The sequence below is a fragment of the Ambystoma mexicanum genome, chromosome 5p, assembly GCF_040938575.1.
Source record: "Ambystoma mexicanum isolate Mex_15411 chromosome 5p, UKY_AmexF1_1, whole genome shotgun sequence".
Lineage (NCBI taxonomy): Eukaryota > Metazoa > Chordata > Amphibia > Caudata > Ambystomatidae > Ambystoma > Ambystoma mexicanum.
In genome coordinates, this window is record NC_090930.1 from 103,549,982 (window position 1) to 103,572,621 (window position 22,640).

Below are 22,640 nucleotides of genomic sequence, written 5' to 3' on the forward strand. Positions count from 1 at the left end.
TTTTTGTTGCTCAAATTTGGCCATATATGCATTGTGTGTTATGGGAACTTTGTATTTGGCATCAAGGGTAAAAGCAAACATAAGCGTGATTTCTTGGTACACTGGCCTATGTAGCTATAGCCAGTCTGGTACTTTCTTTCTGTGGCATGGCATTTTCTATTGACTAGGAGTATTTATATGTAATGCTGGCATATGTTCGCGCAGCCTGCAGGGACATGTATGTGCACAGACATCATGAAAATGTTTTATATACTGCCATATTTTGTTGGCAAAGTCATCATGAAAATGCATTGGAAAATGTCCTGTGCACAGTTGGTGACTTGCATCTATTGGGATTTTGTATGTGCAACCATACAAAACAAATTACAAACTGTGTGGCTTTTTACACAATTTTTCACAGAAAGTGTGGTACAATGCACCATGTTACCCTATTATTTTAAAACATTTCTAGGGGGGAAACTTCCCTCGAACCTCTCTTGATATGATCAGTCATTCACGCATATCCAGCGCATACATTTACCACCCCCAATGCAAAAATGTAACAGCCTCCACTGACCTGGGCAATCATTATTCAAAAGCAACAGAGGAAATAGAAGTACCAGTCACTCACTCATATGGTGTAAGAGTGTAAAATCTGGCCAATAAGCTGGCATTCTTCCTCCCACACAGACCATTAGCTGACAGTAAGAAGAAATCCTGAAGCCACTGGCAGATTGCTCTATTTTGCATGCACCAGCCAGAGGGCAATGTGCCAATCTGATCCAGCATGCTACAGTACTTTCATTTCATTACAGGGCGCACATAATTGAACCAACTAATTGGATCCTGTAATTAAAGTGCATGGCAATCAGATTGAAGCATTAACCCCATGACATAATGTGGTGATGGGAGTTCATGCAAGCGCGGTGCACTTACTAAATGGAAGGCTGAGAGCAGATTCCTTCAAGCCTGTGTGAATTTAAGGTACTCTGGGCCGCATTATGAGTACAGAGGTGCTGTAAAAAGTTATCACCAATTTACTGCCAAAATACTGCGCTGCGCTTTTTGGCTTTAACGTGGAGGAGTTATCTCTTAACACAGGTTGCTGCCACCTTGCTGCCATGAATTGTCACTCTTAAAAATTCCCCCTTGGAGTCCTATTGAATCCAAAAATGCGGGCTAACACCAGCCGTGCTACCACTCATAATCCTGTGGTAATGCCACAAGACCAAGTGGTGGCAACGGTAAATGAGGTTAGTGGTAATTCTATCGAATTACAACTGGATTACCACCAGATTAGTAAAGAAGCCCATTATTATGCCAATTGGCAATGATTTCACACTGTGGCTGCAATGATGAAATAACAAACATACTTCAGCGTATCATGTAAAGATTGCAATGGTGAAAAACCAGAGCTAATCCAGATGTCGAAGTGGGCAGGAGTGGTTGGCAGCAGTGCTCCTCTACTTTTTTTGGTTCCGGGCACTCAGGTATGTTTTTTCCTCCTGCCCCCTCCACTGCAAACTATCCCCTCCCTGCCCTTCGAACCCCACTTACCTTATTTTTTCTTCTTTTTCTCGGAAGCAAACGCGGTGGGAACACTTATCCCCTTTATTACCATCCTTTGTTCTCATTACAACTTTTTGGCAATACTAGTAATAATAATAATTGTGCTAGCCACTGCCATATGAAACATATATCCAGTGTGAGCTGACTATGGGGATTTAGATGAGCCGATCGCCAAATCAGTACGATGTAGCATGGCCATGTGCTACATTTTTGTAATTTTCATAAAATGCACAACAGTTATGAATATCTAAGTCATCAAGCATATTCCCAATTTCAATTTCTGTCTTTTCACTGACTTTTACATTTGTCACATGTGCAGATTAGCCAGAATCCTAATCTAACTGGCCATTAGAGTTACCAGATTCCCAGGTGAATGCAATTTATATCCCCAAAACCGCCAGAAAATTACATGAACAAAGGCATTAAATTGAGATCAATCCTCAGTCTCATGACAGCACAAAATGCTTAAAATGAAACTGTCTTTTCATATCAATTTGGAGTGTCTGTGCAACATGTGGGATGGCTGCTTCATCCCCCACAACCATCTGTCTTCTGGGGCTTAGCCCGTGACCAGAGTATGTTTTATAAGTCTCTTTGAAGTGGTGTGGGATCTTTTGAAGTGGGCACACACCTTTTTGTCATGTTTTAGCCAAGAATTGGCTACTTTTTAAATCTCTGCTCTTCTGACGGAATTGTATGATCGGACCGAAAAAAAGTCAGACCGTACAAAAAGTCCAAAAAATGCTACCACCAATGGTTCGAACACCAAAAGTTTGAATCTTTGGTGGTAGCATTGTAAGCAAGTATAAAAAAAAAAGACTGCAGGGTTGTCCCCCGCAGCACCCCACTCACTATACTGTGTGGTTTAGTGAGCGGGGTGTTGCGGGGGACACCCCTGAAGCAAACCCACATTTCTTTTTTTTTTTTATAAACGGGGGCTGCAGGGGTGTCCCCTGCAACACCCTGCTCACTATACTTTAGAATATAGTGAGCAGGGGTTGTGGGGAAAACCCATGCAGCTCCCAGAAAGAAAAAAATATAAAAGAAAGAAAAAGGACCCTAAGGCGCCCGTTCCTGAACATAGAAGTGAAAGGGAACAGGTGTTGCAGGGACACAGCCTGACGAAAAGGTAAGTAGGGTTTGTTTATGATGGGGGTGTGTTGGGGGTGTGGGTGGGGGTGTGTTGAGGGTGTGGGTGGGGGGGTGTCGTGGGTGTGTTCAGGGACGTCATTTCACCAAAATGCCAGGGGTAGCGGAAGTGACATCACACGACCCTTGACCCCTTGATGACATCACAGGAAGTGATGTCATTTGACCCAACCCCAAAGTGATATCGCGGGAAGCGATGGAACACGACCTTTCACCCGTTGCCAAAACAGGAAGTGACATCACAGCATTGTATACTACAAAAAATATGGTTACGATATCACTATAATGTGATGTACATTTCATGCAAGAATGGATCACCATATGTAGCGTTAAGATCAGTGTGTATAGGCCCATATTACCAAATTACTGTGAATGCAAGCAGACGTCCATGACCAAATGATAATGATGTGTTATTATATAGCACTTACGCTTAAGCGCTTTATATAGAAAACATATACACCCAATATCACCCAACCTGTCTTGGTACTTATTTATCGACCTCAGAAGGATGAAAGGCTGAGTTGAGGCGTTTAAGAACAGACTAAATCAGTGACTCACCCCCTGACGTGTGCCTGAAATAAACCTTTAATGAGTCTAGCAATTATTGTACAGAATTCCAGGAAGACACATTATTTGGTTTCCTATTCTTTCTTATTTAGGGTCAGTGCTGAAAGTGTTAGACTTGTGGCACTCCTGTTCTTATTTATTTATTTATTTTTTTAAAGAAACTGTACATGAGAGCCAGCCACTCCACGACCTTGCATTACAAAAAACGGAAGGAAAAAAAAAATGTTTTTTTTTTTTTTTTTTTTTTTTTACAGAGGTCGCAAGGGAGACCACAGAGGTCGCAAGGAAGACCTCAGAGGTCGCAGTTGCGACCTCTGGCGACCCCCAAATGACGTCCCTGGGTGTGTTGTGGGTGTGGGTATGTAGAGGTTTTAAACGTGTGTGCGCATGGGAAATGTACAAACCTTTTGTGGATCGTACATTTCACATGCAAACTTTTCGGCCGCTGGAAAATCAGCCGCGGTTGGATCACGTAGATCCCTTCTGCCGGCCTGTCTGCAGAATAGGAACGTTTGACGCCACCAACAGCATCACATTTTCAACATCCAGCTAGAAGCAGAGGAATTTCATTCTGAAGTTTAGAACTCAGCGAGAACAGGTTTTCCCTGAAGTAAGTGTCCCTTCACATGTTTACAAGAGTTTTGTGGGTGAAACATAATATACATTTGCTTTGGTCACCCCCACACTTCAGGTTTTGCTTTCCTGACATTTTTCCAGTAGTATCTTTTTCCATTGTGGCTTTTTAAAGCTGATTTTATTTGCAAACACACCTGCAGGCCATTTTTGCTTTTAATTTGAAAAAATCCTGTTTTCCATGTCACAGGATTCTTTGATTCCTCCTTCTTCGGTGAATTACATTGCTGCTGGTCCATTGATAATGACAGGTACGACCCCCTTTCCCCATGGTTCTTTGATTTTACATGAACAAAAAGAAAAAGCCTGGCCATTTGTGTTTGCAGTGTTTAATTTCTTGCCATTCAGGTGACAGGGAAAGCAAAGCAGGGCCGTTTATGGTTGCAGTGTTTAACTGCTGCTGTTCAGGTGAAAGGGACTTCTGTTTGGGGCCTTGAAATGCACCCCAAAATAAAGTTTCAAATGAATGGCTTCATCATTAAGAAATCTCATTCATTCCCTATGATATTTTGCATGCCCCTGATGATAGTGGAGACATCTTTATCTGCCGGTTTGACAGTTAAACCTTCCTCATTTTATATGTTCTGCACCAACTTCTATTAATTTCTCTTAAGGTTAGTGCAACGAGGAGGTTTAAATCTCACATTTTTATAATCCGTAAGCACTAACTTATGAAATGTGATTGACCAACAGTTTTGTAACCAGTGAAATGAAAATACTTTTCTTCTTATACTCAATGCATTCATCCTCATCTTGCATTTCAGTCACTAGTAGTTCACTAGAAATATTTTTAAATTCATCTTTTAAATTCATCTTCCTTAGTAATTGAAAAAGTTCTGTTTTTACATTGAAACTGGTTGAATCTGTGGCATCAAAATGTACTTCTTTCTTCAAAACAGTTATTGTTTTGTCATCAAGTGGCTTAAATTAAATATTTAATATCAGGTCTTTGTTAAGCATTGTCCTGTTTGCATCATATTGACATGTTTTGCATCCGGATCCTCTGCTTCCTTGATCTAAAAAAGTTGACTTTGCTCCATTAGAAAGGTCACAAGGTATGTGTCAGGTCTCTTTAAACCTCTTGCATATATACACTATGTGCCTATTGCCCTATCATATTTCAGTATTGTCTCTGTAAAACATTGCAATGATGATGCACACAGCAAGTCACTGACAAGGGAAAATTCAAGCTAATTTTGCAGGTGTGTGCCAAATAAATACATACACACATGAATATGTTGAACATTCACACACAAACTCTTAGTCACTCACTCATGTTAACACACAGACTCACTAACGTGCACACAATCATTCATACTCTTGTACATATTAACACATGGATAACAATCGAAAGACGCATGCATTAATGCACACAAATAGTTTATTTTAAAAAGATATATTGTTGCATTGCTGGGCTTAGGCCTGGGCCGTGATTTATTGTTTAATTGTTGGGGGGAATCATTTTTCTGACTTTGTCACAGCTGCCTCTGACAAGGCTATGTGACTAGATCATGCATCCAGAAAGTGGACCCATTCATCATTTAAAAATAACTTTTTATTAAGCTCCAACATTGCCCTATGTGCTTACTGTATGTGGGGGACCTTCCTGATTGTTTCCTCTCTGGGCTTTGGGCTTGTCTTAATGTGGCAGTACAGTGAGAATCCTCTGCACTTCTTGATCAATGATTCGTTCAGAGAAGGTCACATGACTAGGAAAGAGACTCATGGCATCTTAGGATACCAGTAACTCTAGTGGCAATAGTCACTTGGAGTCCACTGCTCTTGCAATCTGATTCCGGGTAACCTAGGCTGCAGGTGACTGGTTGAAGCTGGGGACTTTACCTGAGTACACCATAAGTATAAGATCAATTAGAACAGAAACAGTCACACAGCGCCAATTATTTACAATGTTAATGTGCTTACAATGCTAATTTTTTTTATTATTGAACTGATGGTCCAGCCTAACACGTGTTTCGAGCATTGACGTGCTCTTCTTCGGTGGCTGATAAGACATTGAATTAATTTAAAGATACAATACAAATGTAGACATTGGTCCAACCAGGCACCAAGTAAGGCGTGACAAGTCCGCAGTTCAACATATGTCATATGCGATCAAACAAAACAATGTGATTATGATGACATTTTCAAAATTCTAGAGAGAATTCTAGAACAACTCTCTAGCCATTATATAAAGCTCCATAAGTGTAAAAACCAGTCAACCAATATTATGTCGAGCTCCACCTCTCCACCTGATGTACATATCCACTATGCCCTCATAAATATGTGGAATTGTAATATCGACTAAACAATGATCACACATGATACCTGCCCACTGTCAAATTAGTTTTTACTATCAGTTACTTAGGGGGTTCGACAAGGTCGAACCAGGCTGTCAGATGCATTGCTTGGGGCTCGCACTGGATTGAAAGGTTGTGAGGCACATTGATTCCATGCAGCGAGTTAATAAAGAATCATGTTTGAGCAGTGCTCCCTGTGGTTCACTGCTGCAAGCGAGCAATGAAGGTCAATGGGTCTCCAGGAGTGATGCGACGATTGAGTGTAGATCAAAATGATGAGTGCCAGTGGTTGGGATGATGAGCGACCGTTCACTGCTTGGTTTCATGACATGGTGTTCAAAGTCATCTGCACTATACGCAGCTGCTTTAGCCAGACAGGTGATGAGGCTCTGCTGGGGCAACGCGTTTTGAAATGTGAAGATAAGTGTCAAAGGCACCACCTTGGGTCCTGGAGGTGCTGAAGTGGCTAATGCAGTTCAAAGGCAGTAAGAACTGATTTGGGTGATGAAAACAGGTGACCTGGATGCTTTGGCTCACTGGATGCTGTGAATCCCACTGCAGGGGGCTCTAAGTCTCTAGGGCAATGTTAGTCCTTTTCAGACTCTACTGTCCCAGCCCAGTGAGGTTTGGTATCCGATTGGTAGTCCTTTGTCCTTGCTTAAGTCACCCACAATGTACCCTGGGATGCATAGGGAGCTGATATTTTCTTTACCTTGGAACACCTATCTTTACCTCTATCAGAGGGCTCTTTAAAGTACTGCTTCTCCCAAAAGGGTTCCACCTAGGCTTAGATAATGTCCAATTGGAAGGTGTCCCATTCCTGTACCTAGGAAAAGTGACCCTTGCCACCTGATGTCATACACAGAGCACCTCGTTCCACTAAGATAGATGCTCTCTGACTGTCTACCTGCACCCCTCTTTCAACCGGCAGCATCAAAGGCTCTTTGTAATGTCACTGGCTCGTGTCATGTAGGCCTTTGCTATTGAAGTGCCTCTTTGAAGCCAGAGTTCCCAGGATATCTCCTGTTGTGAGCCAGGCAGCAAGGAGGTAGCAATCCTCCCAGAGACTCAACAGAGATAGGTAACCTGTCCTTTGTGTCACTCACTGCAATGCAAATGATCATGCTGCCTGAAATCCGAGAGGCAAGAGTTTAGCTTCATTGTTATTGTTGTATAACTTATATTCAGACTTAAATGCAAACTATACAATTCAGTGACCATATCATCTCAGCAGCTGTCAAACAGCAGCTTTGACCTCTGAACCTTCTCTGTGCCACTAGATAGCAGGAGCTGCAGATCAGTATGTGTAAAATATAGGGCACGAGAGTGCATGGAATATAGTGGAAGGAGATGTGGTTAGCACACCACTCTGCAATGGATTCCCCACAACCTTTAATCATTAATAAAATATGTTCAAAAGTAATGGCTTTTACACGTTTGCCAGATGGCAATCCTTCAAACCAATGCTACATATTTGGCTGAGAGATCAGGTTGGCCAGGAGACCTGTGTGGCTGTAAATGCCATTCAGGTTGAAATTATTTGTTTAGCGATGGAGGGAGGTACATGGACCAATCATGTATTACGTCACTGATAAGGGAAATGTTAGTGTGTATGGCTGTGAAACTAAGGCCCCTCATTTGAAATTAGGAATTGCAAAGTCAATAGGTGTGGATTTGTAAACTGTCTTTTATTTGTGGCTCAGGTACGCTTTAGAAATAGAACTGCCCCTGAGCTAACCTCTCGCTAGGATAGCGCAGGGGCAACGTGCTCGCGTTGGAAGCAAGACAACAGCAACACAGGTTCAATCCCTCAGTCTGCAGCTTAGAAACCTCTGGGTATTAAGTGTTATAAATATCCTATCATATCATATAACCATAATAGCAGTCACAATCTAATTCTGCACAAAAGTTAAAAATCAAATCAGCAGGAGAACAAAACATACTTAGACATTCACAAATCTCTCCTCAGCATGCACAGATCCACACACTCCTGCACAATGTCTGCCGCTATAAAAGAGCTTTCAATACTTTTACTGCTTCAGCATCATGGAGCAGCTGACTGGCACTAGAATCCCTTTTTAATATGCATGTTCAAGAACTCTGGTAGAGAGCCAAAGCTCTCTCAAGCTAGAACTAAAAATCAGCCCTTTTCCAATTTTTTTCGACATCCTCCGAACCTTTTTTTCACAACCGTATCCCAAAAAATGCTTCAGAGAGCTAATAATTAACAACAGCGTTTACTTTATTGAGTTCACCCTTTTAACAAGGAGCTATGCGCCTCAATTGACGCATAGAAGATCTGTGCTATGCTGACTAAAGATCGACTTTATCAGAAATGAGATTGGAACCGAAAACAAAATCACTTTAATTGTTAGGACTTGTTAATGGTAATGGAAGGTCGTGGGCTATGTATCAAGGGGCGTCATTAGCGTCGGATATTTGTAATGGAAGATTGCTTATGGTGCTTGACTTGGCAAGGGGCTCTCTTTCCGCAGCATCCACGTGCAAGAAGCTGACATGTTTCATGCGTGCGGCTGCAGGTGAAATTGACATTAGAAGGAAGCCGCCTGTATTTTGAATAGGACTTGAAAGTGACAGCGGATGGGAGGGGCCGAGGGAGGAAATGAGGGAGACAGAGTCGGTGCCGCGTGCACACATGCTTGCAGAGTTCAGAGAGGGCGCGTGGCTGCGGATGACAAGGGGATTTGGTTAATATGAAAAATACCAGATCGATTGTTGCGTACATTTCACACACGTGTTCTTGTTTATCTTGGATTACTCCGCACGTGTGGCGCTAAAACTCCATATTGAGGCAAGATTAACTTGTTATAACGTGCACGCTTTAATGTGGCGAGACATCCCTCAAACCACATCCAGTGTAACAAGAAATCCATCCATGTGTGGCTGTGCTCAGTGAACGTTTGTCGAGCTTCCCGGGCAGAGCTGGGATCCAGAAGACGCCATGGGATTCTGTTTTCAGTACCCACCACATGTTGCACCGGGCAGGCAGTTGTCAACTCATCGACGGTTGGAATTTCGATGGGTTTTTAACAGCAGTTTTTACCGAAAAACTCATTTAAGTTGTTTATCTTGTATATGTGGGGGTTTACCCCCTAAACCGCCCATCACCTATTGTTTTTGTAACTATTCCCGACCCCTCACCCCTTATATACAGTTTCCCAACCCCCTATATATTTTGATGAGTTTTTTCGATAAAAAAAAACTTTTTAAAAATCCCAGGGAATTTTCGACCATCAATGAAAGGACGTTATACGGTTGGGCCATACTCTCTCATGAGGTCTTGCTGGTGTGGGGGACAGGATGGATGGCTCCCTACAAAAATCTTTTTTGGAGAAAAAGAGCGGTGCCACATGGTGCATCAGAAATGCGTGTAGCCGAACTGGAGTCTGCTACCGGTGCTCTCGTGATGTTTTCGATTATGACTCCCATGATTCCTCACTATTGAAAATGATCGATAGAGCTGATGGGAGTTGTAGTCCAAATCTTCTGGGGAGAGAAAGGTTGCAAAGGTTGCAAACCTTGCGCCCTGTCTGGTGGATAATCGATGAAAAATCACAGTAGCAATGTTCAGAAATTGATTGGAATGATTACCTTTATTATGAAGAGGGGTCTTTCCTCTGTGACGTTTGGGTGCAGTTACGATGACTTAGAAGTTGCTAAAAAATAAATTAAAAAAACACTGCCAAAACCAATAATGTTAGCAATTGAATTTCTTCATGCATTTTGATTTTATAGGCATGCACTGTGCCCCCCCCCATAAGAAAATGGCCAAACCATAAAGAAGATGGCAGCCAAAGGGCTGTAAATCATATGACTATCATTATGTTCCTCACGTTGAGCACTGTCTGCAGGTAGGTTACTATTAACAAACCTGTCAGAGGACTGACAGGTTAGGTAGATTTGACCAAACTCGGCACGCCCGGGAAGTGGGCTCCCATTCAAAACCTGACAGATCAACAAATTGTGTGGCCACCCCGCCCCCCGACCTGGCAAATCCAATGATTGGGCAGGCATCCCAGATCTGTCTAGTGAATGTGGTGGGCACACATTGCTGCACATGGTTGGACATGTTGAAGTTATCCCTAGCATGTCTGCAAGGTGGGCACGCATTCCCAGATTGGCTGGACTGAGATATGGAAACATGCTCCCGGACATGCAGGGAACAGCACATTCTCCCTGGCAGGTCAGAGAGGTACTCCCATATTACTGACCTGCGTACATATAGTAGTAGGGCTGGACTCACTGGTCTGCACCTGAAGTGCTCAGCACACATTCCCTGGCAGGACAGGGATGTGTGTGCACAGGACCAGACCTTGCTGGGCTGCTAGCTGTGCACACATTTCAAGACAAGCAGAACTCAGCCTGCACCCCCTGGCAGTTGAAATGTGGAAAACAGTTCCAGACCTAACAGGGCTTGAATGTGGACCAAATTACCCGACCGGGCAAAGCACTATGGTGGTCACAGACTGTTGGATATGCAGCGCTCAGCATACATACATTATTACAGGACCAGCATATATTTACGGACCTGGCTGATATGAGCAGGTGGATATGTTCTCACTCTTGGTCTTGCACTGGTGCAAGGACATGTTCTCAGGACTAGAATGTCTGGAGGAGGACGAGCTATCATGGGATTTGCATATTGGATCTGTGAAAGTGAACATTCCTAAACTTGCAGGGTTTAACAGGTTGGCACTCATTGCAGACTCACAATATACAAGCAAGCATAAAACCTACCAAAATGCCTTACAGCATCGATTAGTTGTGCACCTGTACCTTGCACTCGCACAGCAGCCATCGAGGAAGAGAACTAACATAGCTACACAAGACAGAAGAGGTAAATGACCACCTCTCTCCACCCACCAGATCATGCAGCTGCTCCCAGTGCCACTCAGGAGAATCTTGGGCCATGTTAGCCATACGGGCATATGTGTGTCATGGTAGTGGAGAGAGATTCGAAGTCGGTTCTCTGGCACATGAATGCCTGCAGCCTTAAGCGACAGGGTGCATTCTTAATGGACCAGCTGTTATGGATGAATTTGGTTTCTGCATGACTGCATGAGAAAGTAGACATTCCAAACAGAGCTGTCGTGCAAACCTGGCACTCCCACCCCACACTACACATCTTCCCTCCATGCTCCTCACCTGTTTCGACTCTCAAAAGCTGCAGGGATGGGCAGTGTTTTCTAGGCTAACCCAGAGGTGTAGGCTAGAGTGGCGAACTTTACTAAATGGTTTCGCAGGGCACGTTGGATGTTTTAGCGTATTAGATGCAGCCTGCATTGAGCGCACTTCCAAGTGGTATATTTCACCCCCACCTCAGATTTTTTGGTAACATTAGTGGTAGATGGAATTTTAACACATACACATAACAAACAAATAAAACGGTAGGACCATTAAAGATGCTGAAAACTCACCTATTAGAACTCTGTCCAGGCCCTGTGGGGCAAGATACATGCAAATTGCATATGTGTTGACACTAACATAAGTGACTTCACAGAAAAGGGCATTGCAAGGAGCATCATCAGTCATTGATGCTTAGAGGCAAAGTAAGACCCATTTCCTGATTCAGAGTCTGAGGACACCTCTGGACCTATCAGAGGGTGGCTTGGTATCCACAGACAAATGAAGACACACGCTGATTGGATGTTAAAAAACATGAGGAGCATCACCATTTTTGAAATGGTCGCCATGTTGGAACCGCAGAGAGCTGCCACTGACTGAGGACACCATGATGAGCAAAAAGTGTGGAAAACACATTTGGCGTTATTTGGGGGCTGAAAGAGGGACTGAAAAGGGTGAGAGAGTGGAATTAAGTTGGTATAGAGCTGTTTCTATAGGTGAAAAAAGGTTTACAGGTGCTGCCACGTCTGCAGACGCCGCCAATGACCGTGGACTGCGCAGTTAGAAAAAAGCTTGAAAAACACATATGGGGTTATTTGCTGGGTGTAAGAGGGCCTGGAAAGGGTGGGAGAGTGAAATAAAGTTGACATAGAGCTATTTCTATAAGTGAAAAAAGGGTGTCCGAAGTCAATTTTGCTGTCCGTGGACATCACTTTGATTGTAGGGGTTTCTTGTTGGAGTCTTGTTATTTGAAGGGATATAGTACATACTTGTTCTATGGTTTTTTTATTATATTGTGGTGGTTGTAGCCAGTGGCCAGATTCTTGGGGGCATTGCAATAGCCATGGAACCAAGAATCTGGCCACTGGCAACACACACAATAGTAACATGTGTATAGTAATTATGTGTACTGTAGGGGGAGTACACATGATTTGTAATATGGTGGAATTATATAATTAAAGTGTATATGTTATTTATGATTGTAGTACGATTGAGGATAGTTCTTATGGTATATGTATTTGTTTCTTTGTGAAAATATCAAATAGGACTATAATTTGTAGGGTTACTTAGTTGTATATGGTAAGAAAGCTGGAATCTCTGGTTCTTTTTCTGTGAAGAAAACAGTATAATGTGTTAAGCACGATAGTTTAAAACCTTTAATTGCATACAATGCTACATATATATTTTACTTTTTGACCTTCATCAATAGTACATTCTGTGTACTATGTTTGGTACAACATTAGTGTGTGCTACACTGGTGTTGTGTTGACATGAATTACTCATTGGGTCATTGGGAAAATAATCCCTAGTTTAATGTTATGAATGTAAGTGTAATAGTATGTTTGTTTGAAGTGTGTTCTAATTAAGTGAATGTTTAAAGTACTTGGATACCCATTAGTGTATTCTAACTATATTGAAATTTACAAGAAGTTTTGCAGTAAGAATTACTTTGATGGCATATTTGAAGTGTATTACAATGAATGGTGTTTTAATGTAGTTAGATAACTGTTGGCCTATTCTGTCTTGGTTTTCAAAAGTACTATTATAGTATTTTAGATGTAGTTAGATACCAGTTGGCATAGTCTAACTGTGTATTGTACTATACCTATGTGAGTACATTAGGGGTGAAAAAATATAAATTAGGCATTTGTTAGATTGTTGGTAATGTTGACGTGTTGTAATTAAATTGGAATTTACAAGAGGTATTGCAGTAACAAGAACTGTGATGGAAAGTTTAAAGAATATCTTAAATAAGGGTATTTTTGAAGTAGTTAGGTACCTGTTGGTGTATTCTAACTGTCTTGGGTATTCAAAGTACTATTGTAGTATTATGGATGTAGTTAGATACCCGTTGGGATATTCTAACTGTTTATTGTGCTATACTTTAGTGACAACAATTGGGTTGAAGAAATATTAAGTAGGTATTTGTTAGAAGTGCAGGTAACCTATGTTTTGGATTAACATAAGGGTCATAAAATTCAAACCAACCACTTAACATATGCAGTATAGTGGCCTGAAGTGGTTGTGTCAGCAGTGTTGTAGATTATGCCCACTCTTGTGAAGGTTTTCTTGCCAACAGATACTTGGCCGTGTGTGAAGCTTATACACTTACAGTTGTTTTTGGTACCATCTGCATTGTGCCTTAGAAACCTTAGTATCACATATTAGCCATGTGTGTGTGTATTTGTATGCTGGAACAATTGTCTGAATTACAAAAAAGGCACAATATATTATGATTTGCATTCTGCAGGAGCTGGTGAAATGGAATGTATTCAGAATTTGGTATGGATACATACACACATCATTCATTAGGCTTGTTCTCTTGTGAAACATGGTTGCAGAGAGTGCATGTATGTTTCCACGTGTATGATTTCAATTATAGGGATGTTTTTGGGTTCTAGTACTTTTAGTAAGTACATTAGAAATTTGTGTGGATCTTCTCGTGTGTTTATGGTGAATTTTACCATTTCTGTACAGTAGTTCAATTCTTGCTTTATACCTGAGACACTATAAGTGCTGTCAGAATTATTTGTAGCATTTCTATGAAGGACAAGCATTTGCAAACACAACTGGTCTGAGCCATTTAAATACATGTTGTTAACAATTGGTGGCAATTGGAAGAGAAGATTGATCGCCACATTTGCATAGCAATTTACCCCAGTTGTGTTGCTAAATTTAAATGGTCCGGCGAGCTGTGCCTCTGTATCCTTTAATGGGCCTGTAGTCGTTTTTCTGGGAAGAGACATGTGTCTCTTTGTCTTCTGATGGACATGCACTTTCTTTTGGAGTAGCGAGTTTTCTGGTTGTATTATTTGATGGAGCAGCAGTGTTCTTTGTTTTTTTAGCAATATTAATGGGAGTACAGCTATCAGTTCTGTTTGTATTATTTCATTTTGTGAGGTACAGGGTATCTATCTAGATAGGGGGTGTACTGTGCACATAGCCTGTTGTATTATAGAATGTAAGGAATGTCAGTGTTGACTTTGTTTGAATCAAAGTTTACTAGGAATAGACCATTGAGTGTACACAGACGTGAAAGTGCTATGTTACACATACCTTCTTTAAAGACTGTGTTGCCAATGTCATATCAATCCGTGATCTAGGGTTAGACCTTGCGATTTGTGAATAGTGACAGCATATGCAAGAGATAAAGAGAATTGTTCTCTGTGTACGTACATGTCTTTGAAAAGAAGGACATGCCTTGTTGTGCAGACGATTTATTTAACTTCTGCAAGTTTGTCAAAGTGGATGATGACACACTGAATCTTGTTGTCATGTGGATATGTTTGGAAGCCAGCAACTTTACCAATTGCTCCATTGACTAAAGCTTGTTCTACGCCAAGGTTACGTTTTGAAATTACTCTGAAGTTTAGACACAGAGTTAATAGTTTATCTAATTCAGCTGTGTTTAGAGATGCATATTTCTAAGCTATTTAGTCGTTCTGTTGCTTGTTGACACATAGGAATGTCATTCCGTGCACTTCTAGTTTGTCTATGGAGTTGATATGCAGTATGGGTTGCATTTCTTTTTTCAAAATTGCATCGTTGAATTGACTACAGCTTGCAAGTGTTGGCATTAAGAACATGCATTTATTATTTTGCTGAGTTAATTGTTCCATGACATCAGGAGAGGTGTATTTTGCCCATATAGCTCATGCATTAGTCTAGTTAATATGGATTTTGAATCTTTAGTAAGCAGACCAGTTCTAATGCTTTTTCAAAAATGTTAGCATAGGTAAGATCTGCAGACCGATGCATGTTTTGAGTTAGTGTGTTACTGCATTGTTTGTGTCCTGAGTTTCTGAAAATAGGTTGACATTTTAGTGGTGTTAATTGTAGCAGGTCTCCCAAAAACAAACACATGTTTTCCTCGAAACAGTTCTTTGTAGTCTGTTTTTAGGACTTCTTGCATTCTGCAATGAATTAAAAGCCAACATAAGGTTGGAAACCATGCTTACTTCATGTATCAGGAGCACATTTGTTTGTTTCAGAATTCTGAGTACTTCAGTGGCAGCTTCTGCTGATAATTTGTAGTATTCTAATTTGTTTGGTATTCTACAAGGAGGAGCAGTAGTCGGTATTAAGTTACACCTCTTATTTTGTAGACAGCTAAACCTGTGGGAGCTGTTACAACAGATGAAAGGTTTTTGTTTGTTAAGTCTTGAAGAAATTGGCTGATTATTTTAATTAAGAATGTTTTAACTGAACCAGCTTCACCACCTCTACAGCTACAAGTTTTAGTTTAATGTATAACACCATGTCAATTTCTTTAGTGACTTCTAGGTAAATATTGAGTTCATTATTTAGCTGTGATTTGAGCACTGACAAGTCTTCTTCAGATTGTTTAGATTGGCACATGGTATTTTCTGCCTCAATCATGGTTATTTCTTCTTTGTTTAGAATGAGTGATTCTCCAAGTGGAACTTGGCTTCCAGTAAGGGAAGGTTGACTGCCCTCAGGAGTGTCTTAATCTAGTAAAGCTTCAATGTCTTCCTCTTGTTGGCGTTCATTGACCAACATTTGTTTGTATTGTTTGAAACTGACATTTGTTATACTGCTTTCATTTGCTTTGAGTGCAGCTTCAAATGAGTCATGATCACCTAATAATTCTTATTCTTTACTTCAAGGTTTAAAAGGTTTCAATAGGGCCATGTAATGACATTATCTATGTTGTGGAATTTTAAATGATAGCTTTTTAGGATTAATTAGGCTGGGCTTCTTAACTTCTACCAGGCTTCCTTCACAAGTTTAGACTGAATATTTGCCAGTTGTCTAATCTGGTGTGACATTGTTTTTGTAGGAGACGTTTTGGGCTATGTCATACATGCACATTTCTTCCAAAGCAGTACTTCTCTTTGGGTAGTATGTGTCAATTAAAATGTTATTTAAAATGTCTTGGCTGTTGGGATCATGTGTGGCATTGTTTATATCTCTTTGTAGGATTTTAGTACTCTTTTTGGAATTAAGCTGGGCCAAGGTTTAACCAGACAATGGGCCTGATTCATGGAATTTTCTGATTGGTAAATAGGCAGTTTGCGTGCCAAAACTCACACAACATCCTGTTTGTTGATTCATGTAATTGACTGTGCTGTACTTTTTTGTTCTTTGTGGGGACCTCACACAGGCTCATCATTTCCCTGCATGCAATCAATCACCCTGCATGAGACATCTCGCAGATCATGGGCATGGCCTGCAAAGAGGACAGAGTGGGGGTGGAACACACAAAATGGGGAAGCACATGGGAAAATACTGACATTATGAAGGATAGGCTGCAGGCAGTCCAACACACACCTGCAAATGTGCAGAACAAATTGTATTCATGGGGGAAAGGTCCATGCAAAGCACTTAATCTATCTGCCACCCAAAGTCAGGCGTACAGACAATTGCACATAGGAATCACCTCTGCCCGGTGAGATTGCATGTTGTATTCAGGGATGCGTGCACACAGATGGGATTCAGAACTTACTAAGGGGTACGTGTACACCCTTTAGCAGGGTGCATGAATGGTTTACGGGGGTTCGCACACAGATTTTCCATAGTTTAATCTGAGTTACGGAAATGTGTACGCATGTTGTCAGCGTGCCAGTAATAGTTAATGGGGACCCTGTGCAGGGTCCCCGAGGTGCAGATCTGGTTGGGGGGACCGCATGCACTGTTTTAAGGCTGCATGTGTATGCACCGGACAAGCATGCACCGCTAGCTGTATCTGGCTTTTTTTGCTTTGCGTTGGGGCTTGTCAGGGGCGTTTCATCTGTGACTTGAGTATACGGTCACTTTGCGCAAACAATTACATGAATACACAAGCGTGCAGAAAAACCTCTGCACGCAGGCTCGCGCAGAGGTGTTCTTGGCGTGCAGCCTTTGGGGTTTCTCTTCGCACTTTTCCATGAGTTGGGCCCAATGTGTACAGATTTGCCATATAAGGCTGTACCTGTTAAACGGTCTGCAACATCGTAGCACCCGCATTCTCTTTGGGAGAGCATTTTCATACCAAAGCTGTACAATTTATGTGGCAGTGTTTTATCAGATGATATTTCATCCCAGAGATCATTTAGCTCTGTTTTCTCAGCTTTGGTGTGAAAGGCTGTGACATATATTGCAACTGCATTGGAATTGTCTGCAATGTATTGTATGTCAATATTTGCATTTCACAACAGGGCAATGATTGCATTGTAATCATTGATGTACTTGGATGCTTTGTTCCTTTTAATGTTGTATGTGTTTTTTAGAGGATATACCCTTTACACTGTGTCTAACAGTAGACATCAAGCTATTTACTTGTACTTTCGTGCAAATTAGTTTAGGGAAGCCAAAGCAACATTTGATATAGTATTTACTTTTGTTTTTTATGTCTGTGCTGGCAGTATTACCATGTTTATTTTTTTGGATGCATAAGTTTTGTGTACATTGGTCACTATTTGTGGTTTCTGAAGGGATGTCTCAGGTAATGTATTTTTCAATAAACTGTAAAACAGTGGTATCACTGTCATGGCCAAATGTGGGAGCATCATTTATCCATGAAAGCATGTGGATGTGTGGTGTTCCTCTGGATTGATATTCTTTTCTCCAAAAGAAGTGTTCCACTTCTCCGAGTGGAGAGTTAGTTTAATTGTAGATAATGTGCAGCATTGCAATGAAGCAATGGTGAAAGTAACTTGATACATTGACAGGATCAAGAGAACAAGTCATCCCATGAGTATTCTGCACAACTTAAAGTAACAAACCATGTGGGTGTGTCTAGGCTTCTTAGCATACAACATACATGAGCCTGACATCAGAACTAGCATTCCTTTGTACCATGCATGTTTGAGAAAAGATTTGTGATACTTGACTGCAAAACTTCATCTTTGTCTTTTATCATTTGAAGCAGTTGGGTAGCGGACATGCCAAAAAAAATAGAGCCTGTTTTTAATGTGTGTGCAGCTACGTAACATAGAGTTGAACAGGTGGTGGAAAATGTATTATACATTTTGTCTGAATCTGGGGTCTTCAGAATACATTAGTAAAGAGCGATATTCTGATGCAGTAATTTGTGTGGAACTTTCATCATATCTTCCTCCTTTTCCTGTAGGAAAGAGTACAGGAAAAGAACATGCTTCTACAAGTTTCTCCCATATGCTCCTTGCGGATGCTTTGGATTGACACTTTCAATTTGTTTCTAATGCATCTTCTATGGTGTCTTTGTAGTGTAGTGGGTGAATTGTATACTGGTCTAACATTTTGGCTGCAGTACCAGTATCTACACATTCAAACTGGCTAGTTGCTGGTGAATCCTGCATTATTTGGGTGGTATCTTGAAGCTTTCCTCTATCTTTATATCTTTGGAGTATTGATTGTTTTCTTTGTGATTTTGTAGAGCTTGTATCAATTTGGTTTAAGTCGACTAGTTGTTGCTAAATTATTTTGTCTATTGTTGTTATACCATTAACTGGTACGATCAAAGATTGATCTATTGGCCATTGTACTCCTAGAGTTTCTACATTTTCTTTAAGCTCAAAGGGCAAATATTCTACTTTGCCCCAAAAGCCTTTTAGTAACTCAGATGGAGGCAAATTGGCTGTTTGCGGTTGAAGGCGTATTATAGCTTGAAATGGGTGTACTGCTTGGATTATAATGCTCTCATACAAATTCAGTTTTTGGAGAGCCTTTAAAAGTGGGAATAGTTCTAAGTTAGAGATATCACGTGACGGCATTTGGTTCTTGTCAATCCTGGTATTGCAGTACGTTCAAACTATTGAGGGGTCTGTTATTTTATATTACTTTCTGCAGGTAGATATACAGATAATTAGAACCATTAGGATTCCTCATTGTCCTCTATTTATTAGACCATATCTACTATTTTTGTGCTCTTTTTATATAAGGTTCTGCAACAGCAAACACATACTTGGTCTGGTATTTCAGCAGATGTGTTTTAAAACGTATCTATTTCTGTTTTGTATGTGTTTGTTAGGAGGTTGGTGTATGTGAGGTTTTCGCAAATGTTTTCTAATGTTACTGAATTTTCTAAGTCAACTTCAGTACCGAAATATTGACTTTGGATGTGCTCTATTTCTTATAGTTGTTCTTTGGCTGTTCCATGTAGGAGAATATTATTTAGAGCAGAACTTTTTGCATAGAACAGTCTATGCGCAAGTTTGTGTATAGCGGAATGGTGTATTGCTAACCTTTTGATGTGGTGGAAGGTGCTTTTACAAGCAGTTCCTGAAATTCATTAGTAGGTCTTCTTTAGTTTGTACATCTTTATTTACTTTTAGATTTTGCAAGAGGGGCCTTACTTTTCTTTGTGGTAGCTGGTTTCATTTTGTTGATTGAGGTTTCTAGCTGTTTTTTTTAAATGTTTTCTTTAAATTGATTTAGAGCTGGATGGCAATATGGTTTGTTTTTATTGTTATCTGTTCTATTTTATCTTTTGTTTTCTATGGAATTGGTTTTTAGTAGGAATTCTGTTCTGCCTGTTGGGAAAATAATGTTTGTGTTTCAAAGTTCTGAAATGTATATGCATTGTGCATGGGTGTGTGGGTGTGATTGTAGAGATGAATAGACTGCTGTGTGATTGTGTTGTGGGATAATAGGTCTGGTTGGGAAGGTTGTAAGAGTATGAGTCTGCACAGATGTGAAGGGCTTGGGTTGGTGAGTTAGGGAGTGGTGGTTTGATTGAATAAGTAGGGATATTGGCAGTAGCCCTGTCGGTGCCGCCGGACTCGGAATGAATTACCGGCGCCAAGTCCGGCAGTGGGGAAGTAAGGCGCCAGCAATTTAGTTAATTCCCATTCCCAGAGAGTCCTATCGGCTGCACTGGCTCCTTTGAGCACCACTGCCTCTCACCAAAACAGTGTTTTTCAGCAACAAAAAAGACACCTTGCAAAGCACATATTGAGCAGGAGGGAACAACGGGGCACACTGAAAAAGCCTGCCAGTGTGTCGCTTACATGTACAAACTAAGGGAAGTGAAAAAGCAGCGCTGCTTTGCTGCAAGGCCAAAGTTCTCATTGAAAAAGGGAAAATTTCACATTGAAAAGGAAGCTGCTCTGATGCTATTTTCATCTGTGTTTAATGAAACTACTTTCATCAACAAGACCCTGTCATGCCCAGCCATATTCACATTGTGCTCCGTCAGAAAAGAGCATAATTCCTGAAGGGCAGGCTGTGCCAACCTGATCTGAGAAAATCAACAAAAGCTTTACTTCAGCTGCACGGAAAAACGCTTGACTTTTGCTACAAAATGTCAAAAATCACTGATTGAAAATAAATTTTAGCATTCGTTGCACATGTCAATTTCATGGAGACCTTTGCCTTGTACAGACTGCAGCCTACAAGAAACTAACTAGGGCTGCAAAACAATATTGGGAAGTTAGATGGAAAAAAATGAATTTGAAATGAAAATGCTAGCAGCTGTCACCACATGTGTCAAAAATGGGCTTTTGCAAACCAAAGAAAAAAATGCCTGTTTTAAAAGTATTATGTTGAACAAAACCGTATCCTTGCCTAGCAATCTGAAAGGGGATTGTGCTGTGAAATACATGTATGAGATGGTTTTATTCAGCAGGTTGTCTTCTAATTCAGAGCAGAAATAAATAAAATAAATTAAACTGCATTGTCAGCCTGGGAACAATCAGCCCAAAACACGTTTCTGCTTGGGGGGTTGCTAGTAACAGAAGGCCATTCACAGTAGATCCTAACACACAAGTGATAATTGTTACGTTTACAGACTTTGGTCTGTGTTCCAGTCTCTTACAATGGAACTTCTGGGACACCAACCTGTGAAGTCATAAACCCTCAATCAAACTGGGAATCCCCCCCTCCACAATGGGCTGAACTGACAGTTAGGGTAGCTGAAGAGAAAAAATTGTTACAGTGAAGGACAAAGGATGCTCATTTTTCTCCAAAGACTATTTTATAAATAAACTTTTAAGACTTTTATCTTTACAACAGGACGGTGCAAAAATGTAAAAGTTATACAGTTTAAATATGATTTTCGTGGCTTTCAAATAAGATATCTTGGCTGTCAAAAGCATGTATGGGACATGAACGAGAATGTGAATCATGGGGGAAGGATATATTTTAGGATGTTACAAATTAACACAAATAGGCCCCACGATAGCATGTACACACACCTAAAATTATAGAGTTTTAGGCAGAATGTTTCACATTACAAATGACCACAGATTATTAGAAGGGTGAAACAATGTGTTACAGACTGTACAGTTGGACTGGCATGTTCTGCCTAAAATATGTAACCAGCTGATGTAATTTGTTAAGATGCCTCAACCATAAAAATGTGCCAAAACTGGATTTTGGCAAAAAAGGGCTGTGAATGGCTTTTTACCTCATAAAATGTAACCTCATGAACTGGGACTCCCCCTCGAGGAGGCGATTAACTTAGGCTGACCTATCCAAGTCTTGGAGGTAGGCCTAGTTCAGTTCTGCCCACCAATAATTCTGTGATGTCACCAGGCTCTATATAAGGGGTGGTTGACAGGACTCTACACACTCTCTTCCTGAATTTCCTGCGCTGGCGTATCTGATCATCCACATTCATCTTGCCAGACTCCAGATCCCACTGCAAAGCTAAAGCAAAGCTGATTCCAGACTACACTGCAAGGCCAAAGCATTGCTGACCATCCCAGCAAAGGCCTAGATTCAGAAAATCCCACTAAAATACCATTAAGAAGGGGAAAAGCAGTGGTACCTTTAGCATCCTGAGACCAGAACGGCTTGTCCACTACCTGCATCCAGCTGTACTTGCCATCCGGTGACCAGACCTTTGCCCAGCTGTCTTTTGCCAGCAGGGTCTGCTATCCGGTGACCAGAATCTTTTGTGACTAGAAACCTGACTGTTCCAAAATCCCAAAACTCAAGCGTGGCTGTGAGTATCCCACATCCCATGACACATAGTCTCCCCATCGTGACCCTTTTGCCTTTATTCCCTTGTCTAAGCAATCCTATCCCTACCCCGGTAACTTGTTAAAACTGTTAGAATTCTCTGTGCACCCTGTCCTTGACTTTCTAAGTGCTAGCGCCATCTCTCTATTAATTCTGTCTTGTGTAGATCATAAGCCTGTTGTCATATTTTGAGTAATC